Below are 17,654 nucleotides of genomic sequence, written 5' to 3'. Positions count from 1 at the left end.
GTTCACAGCTGACGGCCACAGCCAGTGGCTTGCAGATGCAGCATTCACAAAGCCATCCTGCCCCACAAACCATCCAAAGGGCTTGCTTTTGCAAGCAGCTACAGCCCAGGGTGTCAGCCCCATAGCTGGGGCACCCTGGAGCTGTGTGGGCTTTGCCTTGGGGTGATGGACTTCAAAGCTCAGCAGGATGCTCTAAACCCAGGCACATCACTGCAATCCCAGTGAGGTGGGTCACGACTTGCCTGCAGAGGACCAATTGTGGTGGCAGCACTTAGGGAAGGGGTCTCTTACCATGGTCCCTTTTGCCATCCCTTTGCTCCACATCCCTCACAGGAGGGACCCTGCATCAGGCTGTTATGTAAATTTTTCCGATTGATTGGAAAAGTGGGTCATGTGTTAGCTCCAAATGCTCCTGGCTCTGAGATTTATCAGTGTTATTAAATTAAGCACGCTTCATGCTCCGCTGAGCACCAAAGCGACATTGGCCTTTTCTTACTTGCACTAGTGAAAGGTAAGTCTTTTATAGGGGGGCTCATAAGCTCAATGGAAAGGATGGGAACAATAGAGCCATTTACCCTGGGTGCAAGCCCCCCCTCGCAGCCCTCATTCTTCACAGACAAAGGGCTGGGGAAAAATGATTTCCCCCAAACAGCATTTTAAGCATTTCAGAGCATTTGCTGCCTGCAGAGACCCATCTTGGACCCTTCCTCTTCACCGCTGTGTTCCGCCTAGCTCGCAGCAGCTCTGAAATGGCTTGTTTGTCCATCGACGTGAAAGCCCTGAGGACACCATTACATCCAGCTGGATGGACAGAGTAGATCCAGAGCTCAACTCCAACACAGTGCAAAGCAGGCGCAGTCCCGCAGAGAGCAAAGAGGCAGCATTAGAAGTGTCAAATTCAGCCCCAAAATCCTATTGCTCCAGTCCCTGATGAAGAGTCCTTCTCTGCATACTTGTAGCCCCCTTCAAACACTGGAAGCTGCTCTGAGTTCTCCCTGAAGCCTTCTCTTCTCCAGGCTGAACAGCCCCAATGTTCTCAGCCTGGCTTCATACAGGAGGTGCTCCAGCCCCTGAGCACCCTTGTGGCCCCCTCTGGACTTGCTCCAACAGCTCCATGTCCTGCTTATGTTGAGGACATAAGCCAAGCCAAGCTCTGCCAAGCATCATGCCTGGGCAACCACAGGAGAATACCCGAGGCAGCATCTTCCCATCACAGGGAGCAGCCAAATGTCTTTGCACCACAGCAAGGGCACTCCACATGATCTGTCCCAAGAAAGGCAGACAATGCCTGTCCAAACCATGATCCTGCAGCAGAATAAACAGGCCTTTTGTATGTAGCTGCCTTTTCAGGAGAGTGCTCAGAGGAGGCATGGTAACTGCCCAGAGCAATCAATTTCTGCCTTCTCCCTTGGCTTTGAAATGAAATATATGGAATTCTTGGAAATTCTGGACTGTTCATCAGGGGCTGCAGTGACAGGACAAGGTGTGATGGGTTCAGATTGAACAGGGGAAGCTCAGGTTGGAGATAAGGCAGAAGCTCTTCCCTGTGAGGGTGCTGAGGCGCTGGCACAGGGTGCCCAGAGAAGCTGTGGCTGCCCCATCCCTGGCAGTGTTGAAGGCCAGGTTGGACACACGGGCTTGGAGCAACCTGCTCTAGTGGAAGGTGTCCCTGCCCGTGGCAGGGGTTGGAACTGGATGATCTTGAGTTCCCTCCCAATACAAACTAGGCTGTGATCCTATAAATTTCCTTACTGTACCACAAATTCCCTATGTCTGAAAAACAGCTCAGGCACCAGTGACCGAGGAGAAGAAAGAAAAATCAAAGCTCAAGTAACAGAAAGACTCCTCATTCCCACACATAAACACATGTAAACATACTCTGATTGTTCTTGTTTCCAAAGTTTTGGAAGCTGGAGCCATTGCTCTCCAACCTGGTTTAGAATAGGAGCTGGAAAAGCAGATGATGGGATCCCTGTGGCTCCCTCCGTATGGGCTGGTGTCCCTGCAGGAGCTTGCTGAAGCTAAGTCCTCCTCTCTTCCCCCTCCCATGCACCCATGTGAGCTCCATGGGCACATTAGCCATGCATGAGCAAGTCCTGCAGTGCAGCTCCAGCAAATGCTGTCTGCACCTCCTCTGCAGACACCCAGAGAGCATCATCCAATGGTATGGGTTGGAAAGGTCCTTAAAGCCCATCCAGGTCCCATGGGCAGGGACACCTTCCACTAGAGCAGGTTGCTCCAAGCCCCCTCCAACCTGGCCTTGAACACTGCCAGAAGACAGACACACAAGGTAGGGTTTATGTGGTGCAGGCTGATAAACTCCATCACTTCAAGAGCCTGTTGGACAAGAGCCTTCACCAATGTGTGCTGGTGAAAAGGGTCTGTATGGGGATGCTGTGCCCTGAGACCCTACCCTGGAGCATCTTGTTGTTGCTCATTAGCAATGCCACCCTGAGACACAACCGCAGCATGCTCCTCAGGCTCTTTGGTGTTTAGAAGCCCCACCACCAGAAAGATGACCACAAAACACCAGTGTCCTTCACCACACCACAATGTGCTATGGAATGCCCAGATTTCTAATGTGGATAGCAAACTTTCACATTAAGGATTAACATTTGGCCAGCAATTCCACCACTCAAGACATTTTCCACTGCAAGGAGATTCAAACACCTCTTGACCTCTCAATACCACCTTCACAAACCTCAGACCAGCATTTGGAAAGCCTTGGGAAATGAAAGATGTGCTAAACATAGGGAAAAGCCTAGGAAGAAGCTGCTTTTCTGCCCTTTCTCTCTTGCTTTAATAGGAAGTGCTGTCTGCCCACCTGTGTGAGCAGGAGTTTCCTCCCCACTCATCTCCCAGCGCCTTGATCCTGCCATTAAGACCTAATCCGATGATTTCCAGCATCGCATTGAGCAGCTGGGAAGCTCCATGCTGCAGCCAGCCCGGGATTATGACAGCAAAGCAGGCTGGCCAGGTCAGGATGGGGGTGAAAGGAGCAAAGATGCTATGGCAGAACACTAGAGTCAGGCATTCCCTTTCAAACCCAGGCTCCAAATGGCAATGCAGCAGAAAATGAAGCTATTAAGAGGACAGTAGCATCATCTACATGAGTGACACCAAATGCCGTTTGCAATGAAGCTGCATTTCCAACTGCTGCCATTGTCCATAGGCACTTGAGTTGATCGCTCCTCCTCTTACTCTCCAGCTTCAGTGGTAATGATAACCCTAACCAAGTAAGCCAAAAAAGCCACCCCGTGCCACCCTGCATCCCTGCTCCTCACCTGCCCTTGACCCTTCAAAGGAGACAAATATCCCTGCTCTTGCTGCATCCCTGGATGCTTCATCCTTGGTCATCTGCTCCCTCTCTGGGGGAGATACCTCCATTTATAGCCCAGGAGGTTCCTCATTGGCTGTGATGACCAATTAGAACCTGTCTTCCCCTCCTTGCTTGTGGGCACTTCCAGTCTCCTTCACCTCTATGCCAATTAGCACTGGGGGGATACAAACGTGCCTTCCTCTGCTCCCTCCCCTCCCCTCAGTGCCAGGCCCATCATAGGGTATCAACTCTCCTGCTGCCTCGTTTGCTTCCTCCATGCCTCAGGTGGGCTTCTCCCACCAACCTCTTTGCAGGCTGCAGCCCTTCTCCATTTCCTAAGCAATCATTTCCTACCACCCTTCCTATCAGGATGGCTTTCATCCTGGATCCTTTACCCTCAAGCTTTTCCAGGGAGAAATCTTGGCTCTAGATACTGGTATTAGCTAGAGTACCTGGTGCAACTCACAGCTCCTGCCACACTGCAGTGGGCTCAGCCTCATCTCAGCCACATCCCAGCCAAACACCCCAACCTCCTATCTGTAGTTTTCCAGTGGAGTTTCATGTGTTTCAGAGGGATTTCTGGACTGATGGATAAACCAAGAGGAATAGAAACCACCAGCACAGGAAAGTGTCTCTACAACACAGCACAAACCGCTGGCTCCAGGGAACGCAGGGAGGGATGCCCAGTGAGAGTTGCTGCTCAGAACAAGGAGAACAACTGCATTTGTGACAGTGATGCTGTTGTCATGATCTTCTGTGTGAAGGCTCAGGAACAAAGCTACAGCTTTTCCCTACCAATCTCCTCAGGATGAAGCTCTGGAACATCACTTCATTTGCACACAACAGGACAGCAGAATGATAGCACCTACCTCTTGCCCTGATGCCTGTAGGAGGCAAAACTTGGAGCCTTACATTAGTTACCAGATCTAGAGGAAATTTAGGTAGCCAGAACTGAGATATGCATCCTCAGAGATCTATAGGATGCAGAATTCCCATTCATTCACATGAACCACTGCTGTGTCATAAGCAGAGACTGGACACACAACAAGGAGGGAAATGGGACGGAGCAGGAGCAGGCTGGTAGAAAACCGAGTCTGGGCTTATTTCAGGGCTCTCCGATTGCAGGACCCCGAGCAAAATCAGTCACTGAACCCCTTAAACCACCATCGTGACAGCTAAGATCACCCTGCTTAGAATAACATTGAATTGGTTTGATTTTGTGGTGAATTCAAGCTGCTTTCTGAAGGCTGAGGTGAGCTGGTGAGTGGGAACAACACACTTGAATTCAGCCGCTTCGAATGCACCCTGTTGGTGACTTTTGGAACCATTTCCCAATAAACATGTCAGTGACTGTCAAAATGCTTGAGCACCTCAGGAATGTCACCCCATGAGGTGATGAGAGCCAACGCTCTTGGCAGTACGCAGTTGGAACCATTATGACTCAGTGACCAAGAGCATCCCCAAGATGTCTGTGAGCCTGGGTGGACTCAAGACCCTGTGTGCTGAGGAAACAGCGCTTCCTGCAATGAGGAATGCCACCCTGATCTCCTCTGGTCTGCAAACAGATTAAAGAACAGATTAAAACCCATCTATCGAAAGTCTTATATGAAAGGCTGGCTGTCCTTCCATGCTCAAGCCAATTCCTTGGAGAGGCTGGGACCAGCAAGGACCAAGGCTTGGCTGGGTCTCTGCTCAGTCTAGATGTGCCCTGTCCATGTGAGGAAGGCAGAGCCAGCAGTTCTGCATTGCACAGCCAGCCTGGACCCTGCCGCAGGGCTCAGCACTGCAGAGCCGGGCAGATTCTGCGGCAGCATCCAAGCGACTGGGAAGACAATCCCAAAGCTCCCATTAATTAGCTGGAATGTCCCCACCTTGCACCAGAGAGACCAGGAATGTGACTGCTGGAATGCCACGCTCCATATCTGAAGTCATAGGTATGCAAGGGGACATAGGAAACATGCCAGCAGTGCTGCAGAGGGTGGCTGGACCAAGCCGCTAGAGGATGGAGGCACTCATGTGATGGGAAGGGCACTGGGATAACTCATCCAGCATTTCTGTAAGCATCCCCTGGGATAAGCCTTCACAGAGGAGGGAAATGACCTAACTGGTAGCAGGGGAGTGGCAGCAACAAGGCTGTTCAATATGGCATTGTCCTGAAAGAGCCAGAGAAGCCTGGGGCAGATGAAACCATCTGAAGATGCTCTAACTCCCCCCTCCCTCAAACACTTATCGGTAGCATTCCTGTTAAACTTGCAGGTGACAACCCAGGGAGCAGAAGCTTTTTGGAGAGCAGAACAAGAAGCCAAAGTGAGCTTGGCAAAGAGGAGGAAATAAGATGCAGTTCAGCAAGGCAAAGTACCAAGCTTGGCTGCGTGCAATGAAGCACACAGAAACAGAGGAAGAACTCTTGAGTAAACTGCAGGGAAGAAGATCCAGGTCAGGCACTGTAAAAGAGCTTCCCCACAGTCATGTGCTGTTGGTGACAGTGTCTTTGTGCCAGTGGTGGCTGTTTAAACCTTACAGACATTGGTGTATTTCCAAGTAAAGCTCATCTCTGTTGGACAACTGCACTTAACACCGAGCAATGCCCAGGGTCAGTCATGCTTTAGGATGCACCCAATTTAGCCTCTCCCCCCAGCCAGAGGCTAAGGAATGGAAATCAGGAGATGACACCTTGCACAGGAGATGCCTTCACAGATGCCCCAAGGGATGCTCTTCCTTCAGCTCCAAAGGACCTCTGTCTTGCCCAAAGAATAGCAGCATTGGAAACAGACCCCTTTGGAAATCAAAGGGTGAGACCATCAGGTAGAAGTCCCCCATGTGCCACTTTTTATATGCCCTTTGTCAGGGGAAAGCCAAAGGATACCCAAAATGATGATGCCTGTGGCTATACAATGCTCGCATAAAGGAGAATAGACCACAGGGAGCTGTGTGGCCCTCAGAGGACAAGCAGGTTGTCCTCCAGAAGCCTTGAAATGAGAGGGCTCCAGGCATACTCCTGTCATCCTCTGTACTGGGGGGCATCCTGGAGAGCTGGGACCAGGGATGCTTCCTTTGCATCCTGCAAAACAGATGAAGATCTGACCAGGAGCATGTCCCTGTAGCTCCCACCAGCGGGCACTCCACAGCTCCCCCATCGTTCCCCTCCTCCAGAGCTTGCCCTGGTTTTAATCCCGCTGCCAGCATCATCCCAATAATTTCTCTCAGTTTTCAATCTACTGATCCAAGAACAGTCCACAAATCCCTTCATCCCAAGAGCGAAGCAACCGACTGCCTCATCTCATCCGATCTCCACCCCTTTCTCTTTAATCCCTGGAAACAGCAATGAGGCTCACAGTGCAGGGGCTGCCTTAGAGGGGTCTGTCCAGGCACTGGTGGACCAACCTGGAGCACACAGGGCCAAACAGGAGGTGCCAGGTTAAGACAGCCAAGTAGCCTGTTATTTCGACCATGCTCAGTCTCTACTGATGTTTTGGTTTAGTTTTTAATTCAATGGCAGCCCAATGTCATGCTGTGCAAGATGGAAGATGCAGGGCTGGGGCTACTCTCATGAATGCCACCATATCTCAAAGCATCAGGGGTAGGTACCAACCTTTCCTGATGCAGGGATAGGGAATTCATCCCATTTCACCACCCCCCACATGCTGGGGACATAATGCACAGCATCATTCTGTTAGTCCCCTCGTGGGGACCAAGCGAGGCTGATGGAGAGCCAGGAACAGCTTGGGCCTGTAAATCCCAGCTCCTCCATGCTCCATTTCTCTGCCTGTGTCATTTCTCCAGAAGCCTGATCACCCTGATACTCTTTGGGAATGCGAGATTGATGAGAAACATGGGGAGACCCTTGGGGTCTCTCCCTGCCCTTGGAGAAGCAACCTGGCATCACTCGCTCAGGACCGAGCGCATCAGTCAGGATGCAGCACTAAACCCCATCCTTCCTTTCCAAGCATCCATTTGCATGGGGCTGGGGAAGGTGGGGGTGAATCCATATGCGAGGTGGCCACCACAAGGCTGGACACTGTCCCCAGCCACAAGCACTGTCTAGTGGCCATGCCAGAGGTGCCAGGGTCCCCATCCTGTGCCCAGCAGTGGCAGCTCTCCTTGGGTATGGCTGGTAAGGAGGAGGAGGATGGACGGGGCCCTTTGGCGGCTGGATCGCCGGCATGCCACGCTCAGACCCTGACAGCAGGCTCCAAAACTGTCACTCCCGATCTGTTTTCACTTCAGCTAAACCTCAACCCCGATTAGAATCAAGAAGAGTCTCCTTCTCCTCTCTCCCTTCTCCCTGCAGTAGGTCCTCCATAACCTTGGGTCTAAACACTGAGCACAACGCACCGGGTGAGGGTGAATCTGCTCCACTGGGGCTGATAGGGAAGGGGGCAACATCACCCCTGTCCCCAAAACTCATCCTGGCAGTCCTGGGTGGGACTTGGAGCAACCTGCTCTAGTGGAAGATGTCCTTGCCCGTGGCAGGGGGTTGGAACTGGATGAGCTTTAAGGTCCCTTCCAACCAAAACAAGGCTGGGATCCTATGTGCCTGTGTGCGCAATCACTGCACTAGGATGGATGCATTCAGCATGAGTGCTGCTGAGCTGCAAAAAGCTCATCACAGCAATGAGGACAGCCCTCACACATCAGGGACACGTTTAAACGCACCTTCTATTCCATCTAGCCAAAAAGCAGCTGCAGAGGCCTGGCAAACTCAAACCACTGGATGGCAGAGGTTCCATCCTGCGCATGGGGCTCCTTTTCGGTGCTGGAAAAGCATCCTCTGCTTCTCCAAAAGCAGACACTTGGCTACAGATGAAAGCCAGGGCTGCAAGCACACTGCCCTAGTGGGAATGGGTTTGTCCCTGTGCTGCAGGCATGAGCCCCGACTTCCATAGGGAGCCAAGCTGGATGGCTTGGTGCCTGCTCCACAGAAAGTACCCATTTTTCCCAAACTGGAAGAAGATATAATAAATAATAAAAATGATGGAGTAAAAAAACATCACCTGAGAAAAATCAGTGGGGAGACCACCAAACCACGGAGGGTAAAAGCATCTCTGGTAGCTACCCACAAGAGCTGCACAGTGGCGAGCATCTCTCCGTGCAGGCATCCACGTCCCCTCTTCTCCCACTTTAAATGGGTGCTGGCCGCCATGGACATGGTTTGCTCCATCCCATCCTGAGTGCATCCCTGTTTCTGATCCTATGCACTAAAACCCCACAGCTTCTTCAATGTTTTGAAGACATTAAAATAGCGTTGAAACCACTTAAAGAGCTGGTTTGGTGTGTTTTTTTTTCCCTTGATCCATAGCCTTTTTTTTTCCCCACCATGAAATTATGGGTTTAATTCATAAAGAGATGCCATCTCCATTCAACCAGCTTAAAAAAACAGTTATTTCTCAGGAAGATAGAATTTTTTCTGCATCTGAGAAGATTAAATATGTTTATAGGAATTAATCCATCAAAGAGGGGAGAAAGCTGAGATTCAGAGTATCAGGAATATGACAGAATTGGTTTGGAATTCTCTATTAAAAGCCAAACCCCAGATATTAGGGAAAACTGAGGGTTGGTTTTCTGTAGCAAAATGCAGGATAGCATCTGCCTTTGCATCTGTCAAAGCAAAGGTCAATCATTTTATGGCAACTTAAACACATCACCCTCAATCCACCGTTTCTGCTTTATTTGGGTGACTTCCGACTCATAAACTGAGGTTTTCTAATCTGGTTCACATTAAAATGACATTATCCCAGAAAATTCCCAAACCAAGAAAAATACATTCGAGAACATTTTCCCTTTTTAAGAAGCGGATGATATCTGGGGATTGGATTTAACAGCGTTTAAGTCCTTTATAACCTTTGCAACTCGGAGTCCACTTTCCTACCTAGAAAACAATGGGATAACCAAAGGAAATGCAATGGGAACATGACGATGTCAGAAGGAATTTTGCTACCCTGAGTAAAATGGGTATCTGAAGGCAAACTGAAAACAAAGCCTCAGAATCAAAGGGATTCCACTTTCTCAATCTCATTTTCCCAGCACAAGGAAACGAAAAATCATGGAAATAAGACCAAAAAGGTATAAATGAAATCAAAGAGGAGGTGATGAATATCTACGACGGTTTAGTATCAAATGCTTTAAGGCAATTCCCACCCAAACACTGTCCAAAGCCCGCTCTGTAAACCACACGCATTAGGAATGGCTGAAGGTTCTGGTTAACGCAGAGCTGGATGCTTCCCGATCTAGGGATACAACCTTCGGCATTAGAAAGGTAAAATCCAATTGGATCAAATTGAAGCAAATGCCAAACCAGGGTACAACATTGCCAAGATATATCTCCTAGGAGAGACTTGAGCAGCAGCCATTGACTCGCTCATGCACCTCTTTCTCCCCTAATTCCACCTCCTTCAACACAGACTTAGATTCCCTCTATCACAGATTCACTTAAGACAGCTCTTAAGCATCCCCAGCTCTTCTAACCCACACTGGAGCCCCAGACCTGACTTACTCAATGATTCCTCCCCAGTTCCCATCGCTAGGAGAAGTTGCCCACGGCAGGTGGTCTTCCACCAACACAATCTTCTTACCTTTCTCCAAAGAGCTGCTTTAGTGCTGACAGGGTGTCCGCACAGATGGCCGGTCTTTCCACGTTTGGAAAGGAGGAGAAACGCAATGGATGGAGGGGGGGAAGGAAAAAAGAATCGCAGTGATTTGTTTTTGTTCTTTCCGCAGAGGGCTCTGAACCTCATTGGCCCTGGGAGATCCACCACGTGGCATGGGATGAAGGGCACGTGACCTATTTTCTCCCAAATCCCTGGGTTTTGCTGGCAAAGGGAGAGGCGTCCCCACTGCTCATGTCCTTGTCATTCCAGTGGGCTTGGGTTTCTTTTTGGTTCGTTTTTAAAGGCCACTGAGCAAATGGGGTTGCCCCCAGGCGATGAGGGCGAACCAGCCAATGCTTTTCCAAGGGAAGGAGAAAGGAGCTGGGATCTGAGATGAGCCCATGTGCAGGGGGGAGATGTAGGGATGCTGACTGAGCCTGCACGCCCACTCCAGGGACAGAGCATCCAGGAGGTAAAGGAGGGCAACAGCAATGCACATTTGGCTGCTGGGCTTAAATCCGACAGCAGCAGCAGCAAGGACCGGGCTGAAGCCCTAATTCCTGACTCTTGGAGGAAATGGGATGCATTACAACTGCTCCATCACTGCAAAAAAGAGATCAGCTTGTGCCCCTGTGTTGCTCCTGATTCCATCCTCTCCTGCTCTCTTATTTAATGTATGGTGGTTGCATTAACCAAGTGTCCTGCTTTGGAGGCTGCAACAGCTTTCTAGGCAGGACCCAGTGCATGGCTATGCAAGGCTCGAAGGGTGTTTCAGAGCGTTACTCTCCCACCAAACCTGAACCACAGCACAGTTATGGGGATATTCTGCCCTAATAGGGACTATGAGGACCTATGGAGGAAGGCAAGATAAGCCACAGGGTCTGACTGACTGGCAATGAAGGTCCCTCCCTCCCAACTCTGTATTTCCCAAGGGACAGCAGCTCTGAGCCACCAGATCCCAGCCAGACATAGTCCCCGGGCCAAGAAGCTCATGGCCTTCCCTTGGTAACTGCAGGTACCAGTCCATCAGTGTCAGGACATAGCCTGGGGAATGGAAAAGTTGTATTTGGAGCCTAAGACATCCTCTTGTTTTTCCCATCACAGCTCAAGCCTATAGGTTGCACCAGTCAGAAGTGGAGAAGCCGTCTCCAGCCATCCTATCATTGAAGAGCTCGAGCCATTCCTACCTAAAGGTAACACTTAAGGCTCCCTGAAGAACCAGCTGAGCTTGGGCTTTGGTGAAAAAGAACAGCTCTGGCCTCCTTTGTGCCTTCTTGGAATCACTGAATCATCATAGAATCATTGAATCACAGCATCGTAGAAAGGTTTGGGTTTGAACAGACCTTAAAGCTTATCCAGTTCCAACCCCCTGCCATGGGCAGGGGCACCTTGCACTACAGCAGGTTGCTCCAAGCCATATCCCAACCCAGCACTGCTGGTTCTTCCCTGTGGCTGCTCCCCTGCACACAGCTCTGCTCAGGGATGGGAAGCATCAGGAGCTCAGTCCCAAGCCTTTCTCAAGGCCAGACCGTATCACCATGCTGTTCAGACAGAAGAGCCATAAAATACCCCAAACATAGAGAAGTGCAAGGTTTCACTTGAAACCCTCTCTGTATGGGAGGTTTGCACTTTTCCAGCCACCACCCAAGCAAGTGGGGCATTTCATCCCAACAAAGTACAAACTGAGGGAGGAGAAACTTCCCATGCTCAAACCCAAGCTATGGACAAAGCCAAAAGCACTCAAGCTCACTGTTTTCCCCTCCCACATTAGGCAATGGCCAAAGGGAGAGAAGAATCCCCCCACCTTCCGTCCCCATAGCTCACCGCCTTCCCCAGTGCTGCCCAGCTAAATCTGGCTCCTCAGTAATCTTCAGCATAATTATATAATAGAGAGGCAGGTGGAGGAATGATTTTAGGCAGAAAGCAAGCTGGATTAAAAGATCAGAACCAGCAATACTGAGATTAAAATGGTTTGTTATTTTCAGCTGCTGGAAATCTGTGGCTAAAGCCACAGAAGATGGGGAGGGAAGATGCAGCATCTTTCTTTCTGCCCCAAAACCAAGCTTTCTACGAGTTCTAGGTTTCCAACCTGTGCTCAGGTTTGGCTTCCCAACACATTTTAGCTAAAGACTTAAAAACAACATGGAGATGCTTCAAGATCCATTTTGCCCTGTGAGCCAAGCCCGAATTAAACCCCATCAATGCATTGCTGCTTGTTAATACATCCTTGACTCAATGAGTCAGCGTGTGGCTGGGCGCATCATTACCTATGAGAAACATGCCTCCTGGCACACAGCATGGAATCATGGAATCAGCCAGGTTGGAAAAGACCTTTATTATCATCCCCAGCACTGCCAAGGCCACCACTAACCCATGGCACTGAGGCCTCGTCTCCACGGTGTGTGAGCACTTGCAGGGACGGTGACTCCAGCCCTGCCCTGGGCAGCCTGTTCCAATGCCTGAGCACCCTGTGGGGAAGGGATTGTTCTTCAGCTCCATCTAAACCTCCCCTGGTGCAGCTTGAGGCCATTTCCTCTTGTCCCATCCCTTGTTCCTTGGGAGCAGAGCCCAGCCCCTCCTGGCTTCATCCTCCTTTACCAGTACCAACACCCCAGCATGTGCCTCCCCGCACCCCCAAGCTGATGGCAGGGAGATGCTTACCGGAGAGGCAGCCACGGCTGGGAGAAGCCCATCAGACAGCAGGACAGCTCTCTGCAGGCACCTATATGGTGTCCCCCTGGCCCCCAGCAAGGTCGGTGGCCTGGGGTGCCGTGCTCTGACTGATCTCTCTGGAAAGGCGTGAAGGGGAGGGCAGGGATAGGACAGTGGGAAAGGCACTGGGGGCCAAGCTCACCACCCACATCCAGGATCGATGCTGCTGCTCATTCACCTTCATGTTCCTATTAAGCAGAAGGGTCAAGCTGGGAAATCATTTGCCACTAGTAGGCATGTCCCCATCACCCACCCTCCATTCCCTCCCCTCCATAGACTTGTGTTGCAATCATAGAGGCACAGAATCAACCAGGCTGGAATGGACCTTCAAGATCATCAAGTCCAACCTAATGGACTTAACCCAGTGCTGCCAAGGCCACCACTAACCCATGTCAAAGCCTCTATCCCGAGGAAAGAGGTGTCTCCTCCATGGATGCTTCCCACCAGAGCACCTTGCTAACTCTAAACCTTTTCAGGCTATCCCGGATCACTCATGGCATTGCCGGATGTGAGATGGAGCAGCAGTTTCCCAGTGCCAAGTGGTCTCCAAAGTCCTCTTCCAGGACTATTGTATAGGAAATCTATGGGGTTCCTCACACCCAAAGATTTCCTATGCAACAGTCACAGTACTACATGCACGGGATCAACTCTGCCTTCAAAGGATGAAATCCCATGGTGCAAAACACAGCCTTGAAGAGGACTAAGCATTTAGAACCAACACACCACCTTGCTTTGCTTTGAGAAAGAAGCTGCTGGCTTGCACAGACCCCAGGCTGCTGTCCTACGTATGGATGTGGGAACAGGGCTGGGAGAAAGGATGGGATATTGGACTGGAGCATGGGAAGGCAGAAAACTGAAGACATGTTCCTGGTGGGGATGTTGTAATGTTTATCAAAGTGATGCGTCAATAACCACTTATTGCAGGAAAGCACCTTCACTAAGAGAAGAGAACAGAGTTGTTGGACAGACTGGGGTCAGGAGCACTTGTAGGAGGACAGTTTGGGGACATGGTCTCAGGCTGGACACTCAGCTCCCCCAGAAAGGACATGTCCTGGCTTTCTTGGGCTTTGCAATAGGGATCCTATCCCCAAGACCTGCTGCACTCAGGGAGATGCAGCAGGGAAGAGACAAGGCCCTCTAGGGATGTGCTCCTAAACGCATCCTTCCTTCAGCTCATGGCTACAAAGCCATTCTCCACCACCCAGAACAACCCTTTAGAGGTGGATATATCTCTCAGAAGCTGCCCATAGCACATTGGAGCTGCAGACAGTGGCCTTAGATGATGCATACTCAAGACCAGGCATAACCAGTACCCATCACACATCACCACTGATCACAGACAGGCCTCTAAGTAGGCTGTGGGACAAGTTCTACTCCTGTTGCACTGTATTGAGTTACCTGAAGCCTCCATCCCCTTACCCAAAAGGCACCATGTTGTTACAGGGACAGGCCGTTGCTCTGGTCAGGCTCTCCCAGCATTTTACATGATGAAAACAGGGATTAGCGACACTTGGAAGAGGAAAGAGAAAGAAGAGAGGTGGATTTGTCTGTGACTGAAACATTGCTGCTTTATGGAGCTGTCTTCTCACTCGGAGATGCGCCTCCTCTTCTCCACTAATGGAAAATGCTGCCCCGCTGTCCATTTGTGATAGTCAATGCCTGGGACAACACAATGGCCCGAGGCCAAAGCAGATCTATTTTAGTAACAAAAGCAAGAATGGCTCATGGAAACGACCCCGCCTGTGCACTTCCCAACTGAGCTACTTGGCTTGGTTTTAATGGACCCTTATTGCATGCAGAAAGCAGGTGGCCAAGTGCAATGAGGGCAGTGGCAGCAATAGGAGACCTGCATGGATGCAGAGGCCCCAGCCTCTCATCGAATCCCTGTGAGCAGCATTGCAGGGAGCAAAACCCCCTTCCATATAGAGCCACGTCCCTGCAGTGCAGCAGTTCCTCTCTCTGCAGAGCCCAACCACATCCTCGCTGTGGTTTATAGCCCAAGGGAGAGAACAGTGCAGAAGACATCCCCCAAAACCAGGATGTGGGAAGCGATTGAGCTCACCTTACCTTACCCTGCAGGCTGGCCTGGAGCTCCAGAGTGATTCCTCAGAGGATCCAGTTGCACCAGAAACGGGCATTGCTGAGCACAGGATGGAAATGGGTGGTCCACAGCAGAAGCCTGCGGAGCAGGATGGGGTAGAGGTTAGGCACACAGGGAGGAAGTACACCCAATGGATGCTTTTCACCCAGAATAAGAGAATTTCAGAGGGAAAGGGAACACAGCTTGAGTTCGAAGGGACAAAAGGATGGGGAGCATCACATCCAGGCTGTTATAGGGCAGGCAGCAAAGCCCTGTCTATGCTTTTCTCTGCATGCAGAGCAGGTTGGGCAGGTCCTACCCCAGCATCCCTGAACAAGGGAAGCCATCCAAAGAGCTGGGCTGTGAAGGGTCATAGAATTATAGAATGATTTGGGGTGAAGGGACCTTAAAGCACATCCAGTATCAAACCCTGCCACAGGCAGGGACACCTTCCACTAGAGCAGGTTGCTGCAAGCCCCTGTGTCCAACCTGGCCTTAAACACTGCCAGGGATGGGGCAGCCACAGCCTCTCTGGGCACCCTGTGCCAGCGCCTCAGCACCCTCACAGGGAAGAGGTTCTGCCTAAGAGCTCATCTCAATCTCCCCTGTTCTGGCAGGTTAAAGCCATTCCCCTTGTCCTGTCCCTACAGGCCCTTGTCCAAAGCCCCTCTCCAGGTTTCCTGCAGCCCCTTTAGGCACTGGAGCTGCTCTAAGGTCTAACCTTAAGGAGTCTTCTCTTCTCCAGGCTGAACCAGCCCAACTCTCTCAGCCTTTCACCCAGAAATGAAGCTGCAATGGGAATACTCCCGCACATTCCAGTGGCATTGGGCGCCAGGTTATTTGTATTGCTCTCTTTTTGCTGCTGCTCCCTATAAGTTAACTGGGGCATGCATTACCCATCAATAACATCCACCGAGCAGCCTGAGCCATTAATAAGCCAAGTGCCAGAGGGCACAAAAGCCTCTCCATAACCAAAATACCTGGGTGAGCTGCAGGCCCCACTCATTGCTTGGACTTGGAGCTGCTCTGGATGTGCTGGGGCAGGCTGTGTGTGCCAAGGGGGAATCTTCCTCTTCCCAATGACTCATCAAGAGCCAGGCTCACCCCCAGTGACCCGGGCACCCGGAGATGACTGCCATGGGAAGGAGCCTATCTGCAGGAGGGGAGCCCATGGAACTACCTGAGGTCAGGCTTCAGTCCCACCTGCTGCTCACAGCAGCGTCAGCACTAAGATCAGAGCAGGATGCTCAGGGCTGCATCCTTTTGGAGCTTGAAAGCCTCCAAGGATGGAGACTACACAGCCCCTCCAAGCAACCAACTGTCCTCGGAATGAATGCTTTTTCCCTTATAAGACCCTATATGTTTCTCTGAAGGGAAGCCATGTCCCCCAAAGGAGTGGCTGCATTGCCAGCTGGTGTCACCTACAAGAAGGACAGGTCTCAAGATGGATCCTGAGGAACTCCACTACACAAGCAACGTAAATGTCGAATCCCACTGTCCCAATCATAACAGACAGAGAGTGAACAAAAACAAGCCCCAAACCAGCCAAAAAAGATGGGAAATCCAAACTGCATCTCACATTTGGAGGAGCAGAGGGAGTAGTTTGGGATGCAGTGCAGGCAGCAGGGAAGGACCTGGAAGCTCTCTGCACCCTGGGATGCCCAGCCAGCCCCCCACCACCTTAAAACCAGCAAGAGCATCCTCCCAGCACTGCTGTTGTGACTGAATTCCAGGCAACAGGGAAACACAAGGGCAAAACAGCCCCAAGCAAAGGAATCCTTAAGTAATGGTTCGTTTCCATGCCCATCAGCACAAACTCCTGGTCACCGAGTCCAGCATTGAGAAAAAGACAGACACCTCCCCGCCCCCGACCATGGCATCATGCATGTATTTTGATAGACAGGAACAAGGGAGCTCAGACATGGATTCATAGAATCATAACATGGTTTGGATTGGAAGGGACCTTAAAGCTCATGAAGTTCTAATGCCCTGAGGAACTGGGCACCTTCCACTATGGCAGGGGGTTGGAACTGGATGAGCTTTAAGCTCCCTTCAACCCAAACCAGTCTGGAATTCTATGATTCTATGATTCTCTTGCTTTGCTGCAACCCCATAGGGAAAACACAAGCTCTTTGGGAAAACTCACTGTGCAGCTGGTGAGGGATACACTAGACGGGATGGGGATGTTTGCCCACTGCATCACCGCATCCCTGAGCTGTGGTACACCTTTGAGATGGGAACCTCAGCAAGATGGTTCCATCTGTATTGTATCCCCAGCCCCATTCCTGTAGTCAGGCTGCTGCTCTGCTGCTTTGGGGTTTTCAGTGCTGCCGCTCGTGGTGCAGGGGAGAGAAGGCTCCTTCCCTAGCCTGTGTTCCCATCATCTGCATTACTGAGTGTTTTATGCAGACAGAGGCAATGATTTTAATGTCCTAGTGAGCAAGCAGTCGGGACGCATCAGCCTCAAAGGGCAGACTTCAGAGATGGCTTCTCCTCCCAGGCACTGCCTAGGCAAGGAAAACCAATTCCAGCTCTGCACATACACACACCACGTGTGTGCCAGCACTGCCTGTGATTTTCCAGCCTTCAACAAAACACCCTTCAAACCTGCATTCCTCAAGAGCGGGGTGAGCCCGAGTTTGGGGGGCTGTAGATGGGCACAGCCGTGGGGCAGGCAGGGGGGCAGCCCCATGGGCAGGAGCATGATGTGATGGGACCTGAGTGCCCATCAAGAGATGAGCTGAGAAAAGCCATGAGCAGAACTGACATCTGCCTCCTGGGCAGGTACGTAATGAGCAGAGACATTGTCCATTTGGGGAGAGAAGGTAAAGATAAGAGATTCCCAAGCTGACACCTGGCTGCCTCCATCGGTATTCCTTGTAAGGGATGGGGAACACAGGGCAGTGGGTCCCACCATGGGCAGTGGGTGAGTGGGATGGGGACAGCATCATTGTCT

The 17,654-nt window shown here is 51.0% G+C and overlaps 1 protein-coding gene across 26 annotated transcripts in view; it reads right to left on the bottom strand.

Moving 5' to 3' along the window:
• PCBP3 (poly(rC) binding protein 3) overlaps positions 1 to 14,800 on the bottom strand; it is a 41,857-nt gene extending 27,057 nt beyond the window's left edge. For 25 of the 26 annotated variants that reach the window (XM_062601774.1, XM_062601818.1, XM_062601784.1 and 22 more), the window contains exon 1: positions 14,681 to 14,794. The gene's annotated coding sequence lies outside the window, so the exon portion shown is untranslated. Of the gene's footprint in view, positions 1 to 14,680 lie in introns of all 26 variants that reach the window. The other variant, XM_062601780.1, reaches the window with a different exon arrangement.
• Positions 14,801 to 17,654: the final 2,854 nt, after the last annotated feature.

Source organism: Pezoporus occidentalis, unplaced genomic scaffold, assembly GCF_034315485.1.
Source record: "Pezoporus occidentalis ecotype Australia unplaced genomic scaffold, CSIRO_AGI_Poc_V1 ctg118, whole genome shotgun sequence".
NCBI lineage: Eukaryota > Metazoa > Chordata > Aves > Psittaciformes > Psittacidae > Pezoporus > Pezoporus occidentalis.
The sequence above is the reverse complement of the archived record's forward strand: the minus strand, read 5'-3'. Positions and strand labels throughout refer to the sequence as shown.